This window comes from Rhinoderma darwinii, unplaced genomic scaffold, assembly GCF_050947455.1.
Source record: "Rhinoderma darwinii isolate aRhiDar2 unplaced genomic scaffold, aRhiDar2.hap1 Scaffold_656, whole genome shotgun sequence".
Classification (NCBI taxonomy): Eukaryota; Metazoa; Chordata; class Amphibia; order Anura; family Rhinodermatidae; genus Rhinoderma; species Rhinoderma darwinii.
The window spans coordinates 99,450-112,384 of record NW_027464212.1 but is presented as its reverse complement, the minus strand read 5'-3'; the positions used below and the strand labels follow the sequence as shown (position 1 = coordinate 112,384).

The 12,935-nt window shown below is 44.0% G+C and overlaps 3 non-coding genes across 3 annotated transcripts; all 3 read right to left on the bottom strand.

Annotated features, from left to right (window-relative positions):
* Window positions 1–68: 68 nt before the first annotated feature.
* Window positions 69–259, bottom strand: LOC142727951 (U2 spliceosomal RNA). The gene has a single exon (XR_012877378.1). It is a non-coding gene; the product is annotated as a U2 spliceosomal RNA (small nuclear RNA).
* A 1,310-nt stretch (window positions 260–1,569) lies between these two features.
* On the bottom strand, window positions 1,570–1,761 carry LOC142727878 (U2 spliceosomal RNA). Its single transcript, XR_012877326.1, has one exon. It is a non-coding gene; the product is annotated as a U2 spliceosomal RNA (small nuclear RNA).
* Window positions 1,762–8,658: 6,897 nt separating this feature from the next.
* On the bottom strand, window positions 8,659–8,850 carry LOC142727879 (U2 spliceosomal RNA). The gene has a single exon (XR_012877327.1). It is a non-coding gene; the product is annotated as a U2 spliceosomal RNA (small nuclear RNA).
* Window positions 8,851–12,935: the final 4,085 nt, after the last annotated feature.

The window sequence follows — 12,935 nt, the reverse complement described above, 5'->3', positions numbered from 1 at the left end:
CAGAAAGACAAAAACAATAGCAAACACAAATAGCACTTTTGGAATCTGATTTTAGTCAACACATAAGGGAAGGGTGCACCGGTCCTGGAAATACTGCAATACCAGGTCAATGCGTGGAGTGGACAGAGCAAGCTCTATTTCCATCTCCCTGTTCTAAAAATCCATTTAATATATGGTCCCCAGATAGGGGACGTATCAGATATTAAACTGATAAGAACAGATACTACACTTGATCTTAGCCAAAAGGCCGAGAAGCGATAACCCGAGCGGCCCTTGCCTTGCCCGAGCCTGTCCCATACTGCTGTTCACCCCTTGCAGCGATTGATTCAGCCTACTCCTAGGCAATTCCATGGGGCCCTGCAGGCTCACACACATTTACAGCTACTAAGCGGGAGGGAGGTGAATAAAGGCCGGAGAGGAAGCTACACAGGATTTGCTTCTTTTGCTTGCACCACAATGCAGTGCTGAAAGAGGAGGAATCTACATAAAAACGCCTTCCTGGCAACGCCCAAATGCCCTCCTGCCATGCAGATAAACACTGGCAGCGGCAGCAAGTGCATGCCCACAGCCACCCCTTGTTCCTTCACACCTTGTATCAGCTGTAATCCAGTCCAGTCCAGTCCAGTGCTGCCTGCTGAGCAGCACTGACCAACACTGCCTGGGCCCAGGCTTTTATCTATCTCTGAGGCAGGCCCCATTATGATGTCAGAAAGCTGGCTCTGGAATCCTGAGGGCTCCACTATGACACGTGCAAAGTTCCGTCTGAACTTTATATAAGACGGTGCGGCTCAGTCAGTCACTCAGTGTTGCCTGAGAGGGCAACACTGCAACAGCCGGCCGCCAGGCTGTCTTTTTTTTGCACATTTATTTGCCTCCAGGAGGCCACAAGAGGGAGACAAGGGACTGCAAAATGGAAAATAGGCATCCACCAACTTTACAGACAACTTCTCTTTGCTCCTACAACCTCCATCCTTGCACAGTTTGTTATTCTTCCAGGTAACATAGTAACAAATCCAAATTGCTGCTCTCTTTGTAGGCAAGCAAGGGTTTGTTGCAACTGCAATTCTTACTTCTTCTTGGAAATGTAGGGACGACAGTACATTCCATCACATCCATCTAGTGTACACAGGTAGGTCCATTGTGGCGGGCGGGCTGCTTTAATGGCTGTTTGCTGTTCCCCCTACTCCACTCCACTATTTGACTGTGGTGCTGCATCAATCAATCAGTGGCTGGCTCAGGTGCAGCTCTTTAACCTACCTAAAAGGGAGGGCGGAGAGAAGACAAGGAAGGTGAATGAGCTGTTCCAATGTGAAATGCCGGAAACACAGAAACACAGAAGACACACACACACACACACACACACACACACACACACACACAACAAGAGGTGGCAATGTATTAATTAATTGCATTTAATAAATGAGCTCATTATCACACATGACTGTACAAATGCATTGTCCAACAGGTGTTGAAATAATGGGATTAAAAGGGGAGATCCCATCAGAAAGACAAAAACAATAGCAAACACAAATAGCACTTTTGGAATCTGATTTTAGTCAACACATAAGGGAAGGGTGCACCGGTCCTGGAAATACTGCAATACCAGGTCAATGCGTGGAGTGGACAGAGCAAGCTCTATTTCCATCTCCCTGTTCTAAAAATCCATTTAATATATGGTCCCCAGATAGGGGACGTATCAGATATTAAACTGATAAGAACAGATAAGGTTTCAACTAAGTTTTTTATTGGCAAAAATAATATATTTTACAGACTTTTTTTTAAAATTGAAACCACAAGATAAAATCAACAGCATAATACATGAATATTCATACATTTAAATGAATACAAAAGTAATAATAATAAGACCATTAATACAGATGTTATAATAAAAGTACAGAACAATAGCAGGATAAAATTTATACAGGGCATAAAAGACATAAAAGAATAAAACCATTTTTATTTACAATGTTATGGTATTCCACATTTGCAAACACCACATGGATGTTGCTTCTTTTACCCCTAGCTGCTTTTTGTCCCTAAGATAATAAATATACATTTCACTTAGGGCATATTTCACACAATTTTTAACGTCAATAAAATCATGTTTAAAAAGCAGAATGTTCCTAACCTTCCAAATGGCATTCTTAAAACAGTTTAAAATGATCCAACAGACCATTTGCTGTTTAAAACTTGGGCAGTTAAAAAGACCATAAAACACGTATTCAAATTTAAGATCTTTAAGACCGCAGGCCCATTTCAGCAATGGGCCTACCTTCCTCCAAACCTCCTGTGCATATGGGCAGTTCCAAAACAGGTGCATTATCGTCTCGTCGTCACCACACCTGTCTCTCGGGCACTTGGCTCTCGCCACCAGTCCTCGCCTATGCTGGAATTCACGAGTAGGGAGGCACTGGTGAACGATTGCCCAGGCAAGGTCCTTGTGCACATTTGCCATAAATTTCCCGAAAACGTTCCGCCACACCACCTTGGACCTTGCCTGTGAGAAATTTGAAACTGCCAGTGTATCCTCCTGCCGCCTACAGGAGAGTGACACTTTTTTCTGGTCCCCCAATATGTCAGGCTCCAATTCTTGGAGACCTAGGAGCCTGACAGTTTTTTCGAGCACCGCATATTGTTTTGGGGGACACAGAAGCACAGGAGAATTCAAAGGGACACGAAACCATCGTTTAAAAATCATGCCCGTAGCGTACTTTAAAAAGTAGCTAAAAATACCATCAGAATTATACATTTTAAAACAGAAGCAAAAGTATTTAATGTAAAAGAAGTTAAAAAGGTTAGGAACATCTCTCCCGCCATTGTCCTTACATCTGTACATAAAATCACGTTTTAGTTTTTCCATTTTGGAACCCCATAAAAACATAAAACAGATCCTGGTCACTTTTTTAATATATAAAATTGTTGGAGGGAAAACCATAGCTACATAAAGCATTATGGGTAATAAAACAGATTTAATTATTAAAACTTTTCCCTCCATGGTGAGATTTCTCAAATTCCACATTAAAACCTTTTTTTCCATTTTGGCAATTACTGAATCCCAATTGGGTCTCCCATCGTTTTCTTGATTAAAAACAATTCCTAAAATTTTTATCTGATCCTGCTGCATGTTAACTCCTGGTGTCACAGAGGAATCCCATACACCAGTATAAAAACAGTCACACTTATCAACGTTTAATTTAAAACCAGAGGCTTCACAAAAAAAGCCGGTGTTCCTCAATGCCCGTCTCATAGAAGCGGCGTCTGGGCATAGGACGGTGGCGTCATCCATATAGCCTAGGATTTTTACCTGGTTCCCCCTTCCTCCAGGTATGGGCACGCCTCTGATGACTTTATCATCTCTTATTAGGGTGAACAGAGGTTCTATGGCACAAATAAAAAGGAGCGGAGACAACGGGCACCCCTGTTTCACCCCTGATAAAAGAGGAACACCTTTAGTTAAAAATCCGTTGATAGAAATTTGGCTAAAACAGGATCGATATAAAAGCTTAATACGTGTTAAAATAATTTCAGGAACAGCCATCTTTTTAAGAACCATAAAAAGATATTCATGGGAGACCCGGTCAAAAGCCTTCTCGAAATCTAAGGATAAAATAGCAAGGCTTTGACCCCTTTCTTTAAAATACCAAATGATGTCACGTAAAATATTCAGGGACTCAGTAATTGACCTCCCAGGTACCCCACATACCTGGTTTGGATGGATTAATTTATGAATAAAAGGTTTAAAACGGATTGTTATTAGTTTAGCTAAAATTTTACAATCAACGTTTAAAAGAGTAATAGGGCGCCAGTTTTTTAACTGGTCCCTCTCACCTTTTTTAAAAATTAAGGACACAATCCCCCTCCTCCAGGAAGGGGGCAGCTCTTCAGTAATAAAAACTTCCTTATACAATAAAAACATGTCATTCTTTAAAATTTCCCAAAAAGCATGATAAAATTCGATGGGCAGACCATCTTCCCCAGGAGCTTTCCCATTAGAAAAACTTTTAAAAGCAAATAAAAGTTCCTCCAAGGTAATATTACGGGATAAAACTTCCTGGTCTAAAATATCTAGCTTGGCATCAAGGGAATTAAGAACATGTTCTAAAAAGGAAGGATCAATATTTTTCTTGTTAAAAAGAGATTGGTAGAAATTAAAAGCAGAATTTAAAATGCCGACCATAGTGGTTTCTCCTTCAAGGTTTAAAATGACATCTCGTTTATCCATTACCTTTTTGAAGAAGAACCGGGAACACTTCTCGCCATCCTCGAGGTGCTTTACATGTGAATTAAAAATTATTTGTTTCCCTTTCTCTTCTATGGCATATTTTATTTCAGCTTTAAGATTTAAGATATCATCATCAACATCCATACCAATCTCCTTCAATTTAAAAAGTACATGTAAACGTTTATTAAGAACATAAAACCATTGTTTTTTCTCTTTTGCTTTCTTCTTACCTGCTCGAATAAAAAAAGCTCTGATTTTGGGTTTAATGCCCTCCCACCAGTGTAGCATAGGCTGACTGGGCGCTCTATGGGACTGCCAACACTGGTAGGTCCGCACAAACTCCTCTTTAATGATGGGGTCCTCCAGGAGTGTGGTGTTTAGTCTCCAGGGACCCCTACAAGCTTTTTGCTCTCCCTCTAGCTCCAGGTGCACTGAAAGGAGCTTGTGATCAGATAAAATATTTGTTAAAAGCAAACATTTTTTGGGAATAAAACTATTAGAAGTGAAAATAAAATCAATTCTGGAGCTCACTCTTCCATTGGACCAGGTGGGGCCTGGGTCCGCAGGCAAGAGTTCCCTCCAGCAATCTTTCAATTTAAAATCACCAATAAAATTCTTGAGCAGGTAAGAAGTACGGTCAATTTTTCGATTAAAATCCCCACCCTGGCGGTGTTCTCCATCTCGCACACAGTTAAAATCACCACCCACCAGCAGGGGGGTAGACCCAACACAAAACAATGGTAAAATCTCTAATAGTTCTGCCCTCTCCTGTTTGGTAGGAGGGGCATAAACGTTTAAAACACGAATTAAAGTTCCATTAAAAAGCAAATGTATTAAAATAGCTCTGCCGGGCATGATTTCAGTCACTGTTTGGATGGAGATAAAACGACCTCGGCAGAGCAATCCAACCCCCGCAGAGCGACAGTCATTTCCACCAGACCAGACTGAGGGGCCTAGTTTCCAGTCCATCTTTAAATCTTGATATTCCAAGTCATTAGGGATTCCACATTCTTGAAGCAGGCAAAGGTCAAAGTCCACAGTCTCTAAAAATGAAAATAAAGCAGTCCTGCGGACAGGGCTCTTTAGGGACCTCACATTTAGTGAGGCGACTTTGATAGGAACCAACATAGTCTTAGTTGAGGTCAGGGTCCGAACCAGAAGAGTCGTACTCGGAGATCAGCTGCGAGTCTGGACCCCCTTTTTGAGGGGTCAATAAATCTTGGATGTTGGTAGGGTCAGAGCCAGATACGTGGGCGGCTCCAACCCCCACACTGCTCTCATCCGAACTCCGATAGGCAGCTTTCCTCCGAACTCCGGACTCCTCTTCCTCTCGCTGTCTCTTTGCAGAATGGCTCCTATCCATCTCCTCGAAGTCGCTCTCACCCATCTCTGGCCCCTGGCTGAAGATATCGCTGATGTCCTTCCTGGGCAGCTGCACAGGGGCCTGTGAGGTCCCATCGCTCTTGGCAACCTTTGCCTGCTTACGGGGAGCCTTCATCGCAAGCCCCTCCACAACCGCAGTGGAGGAACTTTGCTCCGACCCCCCCGTTGACCGGAAATGGTCAAAACGAGGCTCCAATCCAGCATATTTTAGGGTTTTCTTAATGGAGCCCTCGTCTGACACAGAGTGTCTCCGCTCCATGCCCACACTCTTGGGACAGGCGTCAGGTCCTACTGCAGAACCTACGGAGCCACGACGCCTGTCGCTAACCACTGCCTCAACAGGGTCCACTGCAGGCGGAGCAGAGGACCTGTTTGCAGAGGTGCCGGTCAACTTATGTCCAGCAGAGTCAGAATTCCTCCTGCTCTGCCTGGACCCGGTGGAATCCCTATGGCCGTCCCTCGAGGCTGACATCGGTGGGCCCCCCGATGGAGCTGTGAAGGACTTTGGCCTGGACCCCTCAGTCGTCAATGCTCGTTTTGGGGCATTACCAGCGGCGTCTGCACATGTTGCAAACTGCCGCTCTGGCCCTGGTCTGGGTGGCCCAGATTTCGCTCTGCGGGGGCAATCTTTAAAAGCATGCCCAGTCATGCCGCACAGATTGCACAACACCTCGGAACTGCATTTTGCCGCTACGTGTCCAACCTGGCCACACCTGTTACACTGCACCACATGGGGCCGGTCACAATGTTCTCTGGTGTGGCCATATCTCAAGCAGTTCCGGCAGGCTATTGGCATCTGGGGGTAAAATAGGAATCCTCGATTCTTCCCAATGGCAAAGTTCTGGGGTGGGTGATGTAAGCCTCCAATGCCATTGGGATCCTGGCGGAACTTCACCCAATATTTTCTTTTGCCATTCCAGAAGCTCTGGGTGTTCAAGATTTTATGTGAGAAGCGGACCTCCCTGCAGTAACGACTGAGGAAGGTTTCAATGTCACACTCTGAGACAAATGGACTGAACATGCACATCACGAGCGGGACTTCTTCCTCCCCGTAGAGGAATAAAAAGTTCAGTCCATTTAGCCGCTCCTCACTCTGGTCCGCATCAGACAATCTTTTGTGCATGTTGTCGCAACATGCCGCGGCCGTAAAGGATACGGTGTACCGACCGCGGCTTTCCTGGTCGTTGAGACACAGGATGTCCGCCCGCTTGAGCCCCAGGAAGTCCAGCAGAATCACCTCCACAATGAAGCGAAGGTTCTTCCGCTGGCGATGGCCTTCTTCCACCTCGATGCGGACGGACTGGCGCAACCGGGTGTCCCCGGATGCAAATCCAAATGTATATGGCATTTTCAGTGCCTGGGGGCTAAGCCTGTCCCTTATAGCAGCAAGGGCTCAGATTCCACAATTAAGTGGAACCCTCCCCCAAGGCCAAGGATTAGGGTACCCCAGACACCTACGAAGCCCGATAAACGCCCTCGGAACGCTCTTAGAAAAACGCCTCAAGGCCGGTTGACCTCTTGGGTAAGGCGCGATCGCAACTCGTTGTCCGGGGGCTAAGCCCACTCCCCAAATAGCAGCAAGGGGGTGAAGTCTCTCTGTGAAAAGAGACGATCCCCCAAGGCCAAGGAGCAGGGTACCCTGGACACCTCCCAACAAAACCAGATGCAGAAATACTACACCTGATCTTGCCAAAAGGCCGAGAAGCGATAACCCGAGCGGCCCTTGCCTTGCCCGAGCCTGTCCCATACTGCTGTTCACCCCTTGCAGCGATTGATTCAGCCTACTCCTAGGCAATTCCATGGGGCCCTGCAGGCTCACACACATTTACAGCTACTAAGCGGGAGGGAGGTGAATAAAGGCCGGAGAGGAAGCTACACAGGATTTGCTTCTTTTGCTTGCACCACAATGCAGTGCTGAAAGAGGAGGAATCTACATAAAAACGCCTTCCTGGCAACGCCCAAATGCCCTCCTGCCATGCAGATAAACACTGGCAGCGGCAGCAAGTGCATGCCCACAGCCACCCCTTGTTCCTTCACACCTTGTATCAGCTGTAATCCAGTCCAGTCCAGTCCAGTGCTGCCTGCTGAGCAGCACTGACCAACACTGCCTGGGCCCAGGCTTTTATCTATCTCTGAGGCAGGCCCCATTATGATGTCAGAAAGCTGGCTCTGGAATCCTGAGGGCTCCACTATGACACGTGCAAAGTTCCGTCTGAACTTTATATAAGACGGTGCGGCTCAGTCAGTCACTCAGTGTTGCCTGAGAGGGCAACACTGCAACAGCCGGCCGCCAGGCTGTCTTTTTTTTGCACATTTATTTGCCTCCAGGAGGCCACAAGAGGGAGACAAGGGACTGCAAAATGGAAAATAGGCATCCACCAACTTTACAGACAACTTCTCTTTGCTCCTACAACCTCCATCCTTGCACAGTTTGTTATTCTTCCAGGTAACATAGTAACAAATCCAAATTGCTGCTCTCTTTGTAGGCAAGCAAGGGTTTGTTGCAACTGCAATTCTTACTTCTTCTTGGAAATGTAGGGACGACAGTACATTCCATCACATCCATCTAGTGTACACAGGTAGGTCCATTGTGGCGGGCGGGCTGCTTTAATGGCTGTTTGCTGTTCCCCCTACTCCACTCCACTATTTGACTGTGGTGCTGCATCAATCAATCAGTGGCTGGCTCAGGTGCAGCTCTTTAACCTACCTAAAAGGGAGGGCGGAGAGAAGACAAGGAAGGTGAATGAGCTGTTCCAATGTGAAATGCCGGAAACACAGAAACACAGAAGACACACACACACACACACACACACACACACACACACACACACACACACACACACACACACACACACACACACACAACAAGAGGTGGCAATGTATTAATTAATTGCATTTAATAAATGAGCTCATTATCACACATGACTGTACAAATGCATTGTCCAACAGGTGTTGAAATAATGGGATTAAAAGGGGAGATCCCATCAGAAAGACAAAAACAATAGCAAACACAAATAGCACTTTTGGAATCTGATTTTAGTCAACACATAAGGGAAGGGTGCACCGGTCCTGGAAATACTGCAATACCAGGTCAATGCGTGGAGTGGACAGAGCAAGCTCTATTTCCATCTCCCTGTTCTAAAAATCCATTTAATATATGGTCCCCAGATAGGGGACGTATCAGATATTAAACTGATAAGAACAGATAAGGTTTCAACAAAGTTTTTTATTGGCAAAAATAATATATTTTACAGACTTTTTTTTTTAAAAATTGAAACCACAAGATAAAATCAATGGCATAATACATAAATATTCATACATTTAAATGAATACAAAAGAATAATAATAAGACCAGTAATACAGATGTTATAATAAAAGTACAGAACAATAGCAGGATAAAATTTGTACAGGGCATAAAAGACATAAAAGAATAAAACCATTTTTATTTACAATGTTATGGTATTCCACATTTGCAAACACCACATGGATGTTGCTTCTTTTACCCCTAGCTGCTTTTTGTCCCTAAGATAATAAATATACATTTCACTTAGGGCATATTTCACACAATTTTTAACGTCAATAAAATCATGTTTAAAAAGCAGAATGTTCCTAACCTTCCAGATGGCATTCTTAAAACAGTTTAAAATGATCCAACAGACCATTTGCTGTTTAAAACTTGGGCAGTTAAAAAGACCATAAAACACGTATTCAAATTTAAGATCTTTAAGACCGCAGGCCCATTTCAGCAATGGGCCTACCTTCCTCCAAACCTCCTGTGCATATGGGCAGTTCCAAAACAGGTGCATTACCGTCTCGTCGTCACCACACCTGTCTCTCGGGCACTTGGCTCTCGCCACCAGTCCTCGCCTATGCTGGAATTCACGGGTAGGGAGGCACTGGTGAACGATTGCCCAGGCAAGGTCCCTGTGCACATTTGCCATAAATTTTCCGAAAACGTTCCGCCACACCACCTTGGACCTTGCCTGTGAGAAATTTGAAACTGCCAGTGTATCTTCCTGCCGCCTACAGGAGAGTGACACTTTTTTCTGGTCCCCCAATATGTCAGGCTCCAATTCTTGGAGACCTAGGAGCCTGACAGTTTTTTCGAGCACCGCATATTGTTTTGGGGGACACAGAAGCACAGGAGAATTCAAAGGGACACGAAACCATCGTTTAAAAATCATGCCCGTAGCGTACTTTAAAAAGTAGCTAAAAATACCATCAGAATTATACATTTTAAAACAGAAGCAAAAGTATTTAATGTAAAAGAAGTTAAAAAGGTTAGGAACATCTCTCCCGCCATTGTCCTTACATCTGTACATAAAATCACGTTTTAGTTTTTCCATTTTGGAACCCCATAAAAACATAAAACAGATCCTGGTCACTTTTTTAATATATAAAATTGTTGGAGGGAAAACCATAGCTACATAAAGCATTATGGGTAATAAAACAGATTTAATTATTAAAACTTTTCCCTCCATGGTGAGATTTCTCAAATTCCACATTAAAACCTTTTTTTCCATTTTGGCAATTACTGAATCCCAATTGGGTCTCCCATCGTTTTCTTGATTAAAAACAATTCCTAAAATTTTTATCTGATCCTGCTGCATGTTAACTCCTGGTGTCACAGAGGAATCCCATACACCAGTATAAAAACAGTCACATTTATCAACGTTTAATTTAAAACCAGAGGCTTCACAAAAAAAGCCGGTGTTCCTCAATGCCCTTCTCATGGAAGCGGCGTCTGGGCATAGGATGGTGGCGTCATCCATATAGCCTAGGATTTTTACCTGGTTCCCCCTTCCTCCAGGTATGGGCACGCCTCTGATGACTTTATCATCTCTTATTAGGGTGAACAGAGGTTCTATGGCACAAATAAAAAGGAGCGGAGACAACGGGCACCCCTGTTTCACCCCTGATAAAAGAGGAACACCTTTAGTTAAAAATCCGTTGATAGAAATTTGGCTAAAACAGGATCGATATAAAAGCTTAATACGTGTTAAAATAATTTCAGGAACAGCCATCTTTTTAAGAACCATAAAAAGATATTCATGGGAGACCCGGTCAAAAGCCTTCTCGAAATCTAAGGATAAAATAGCAAGGCTTTGACCCCTTTCTTTAAAATACCAAATGATGTCACGTAAAATATTCAGGGACTCAGTAATTGACCTCCCAGGTACCCCACATACCTGGTTTGGATGGATTAATTTATGAATAAAAGGTTTAAAACGGATTGTTATTAGTTTAGCTAAAATTTTACAATCAACGTTTAAAAGAGTAATAGGGCGCCAGTTTTTTAACTGGTCCCTCTCACCTTTTTTAAAAATTAAGGACACAATCCCCCTCCTCCAGGAAGGGGGCAGCTCTTCAGTAATAAAAACTTCCTTATACAATAAAAACATGTCATTCTTTAAAATTTCCCAAAAAGCATGATAAAATTCGATGGGCAGACCATCTTCCCCAGGAGCTTTCCCATTAGAAAAACTTTTAAAAGCAAATAAAAGTTCCTCCAAGGTAATATTACGGGATAAAACTTCCTGGTCTAAAATATCTAGCTTGGCATCAAGGGAATTAAGAACATGTTCTAAAAAGGAAGGATCAATATTTTTCTTGTTAAAAAGAGATTGGTAGAAATTAAAAGCAGAATTTAAAATGCCGACCATAGTGGTTTCTCCTTCAAGGTTTAAAATGACATCTCGTTTATCCATTACCTTTTTGAAGAAGAACCGGGAACACTTCTCGCCATCCTCGAGGTGCTTTACATGTGAATTAAAAATTATTTGTTTCCCTTTCTCTTCTATGGCATATTTTATTTCAGCTTTAAGATTTAAGATATCATCATCAACATCCATACCAATCTCCTTCAATTTAAAAAGTACATGTAAACGTTTATTAAGAACATAAAACCATTGTTTTTTCTCTTTTGCTTTCTTCTTACCTGCTCGAATAAAAAAAGCTCTGATTTTGGGTTTAATGCCCTCCCACCAGTGTAGCATAGGCTGACTGGGCGCTCTATGGGACTGCCAACACTGGTAGGTCCGCACAAACTCCTCTTTAATGATGGGGTCCTCCAGGAGTGTGGTGTTTAGTCTCCAGGGACCCCTACAAGCTTTTTGCTCTCCCTCTAGCTCCAGGTGCACTGAAAGGAGCTTGTGATCAGATAAAATATTTGTTAAAAGCAAACATTTTTTGGGAATAAAACTATTAGAAGTGAAAATAAAATCAATTCTGGAGCTCACTCTTCCATTGGACCAGGTGGGGCCTGGGTCCGCAGGCAAGAGTTCCCTCCAGCAATCTTTCAATTTAAAATCACCAATAAAATTCTTGAGCAGGTAAGAAGTACGGTCAATTTTTCGATTAAAATCCCCACCCTGGCGGTGTTCTCCATCTCGCACACAGTTAAAATCACCACCCACCAGCAGGGGGGTAGACCCAACACAAAACAATGGTAAAATCTCTAATAGTTCTGCCCTCTCCTGTTTGGTAGGAGGGGCATAAACGTTTAAAACACGAATTAAAGTTCCATTAAAAAGCAAATGTATTAAAATAGCTCTGCCGGGCATGATTTCAGTCACTGTTTGGATGGAGATAAAACGACCTCGGCAGAGCAATCCAACCCCCGCAGAGCGACAGTCATTTCCACCAGACCAGACTGAGGGGCCTAGTTTCCAGTCCATCTTTAAATCTTGATATTCCAAGTCATTAGGGATTCCACATTCTTGAAGCAGGCAAAGGTCAAAGTCCACAGTCTCTAAAAATGAAAATAAAGCAGTCCTGCGGACAGGGCTCTTTAGGGACCTCACATTTAGTGAGGCGACTTTGATAGGAACCAACATAGTCTTAGTTGAGGTCAGGGTCCGAACCAGAAGAGTCGTACTCGGAGATCAGCTGCGAGTCTGGACCCCCTTTTTGAGGGGTCAATAAATCTTGGATGTTGGTAGGGTCAGAGCCAGATACGTGGGCGGCTCCAACCCCCACACTGCTCTCATCCGAACTCCGATAGGCAGCTTTCCTCCGAACTCCGGACTCCTCTTCCTCTCGCTGTCTCTTTGCAGAATGGCTCCTATCCATCTCCTCGAAGTCGCTCTCACCCATCTCTGGCCCCTGGCTGAAGATATCGCTGATGTCCTTCCTGGGCAGCTGCACAGGGGCCTGTGAGGTCCCATCGCTCTTGGCAACCTTTGCCTGCTTACGGGGAGCCTTCATCGCAAGCCCCTCCACAACCGCAGTGGAGGAACTTTGCTCCGACCCCCCCGTTGACCGGAAATGGTCAAAACGAGGCTCCAATCCAGCATATTTTAGGGTTTTCTTAATGGAGCCCTCGTCTGAC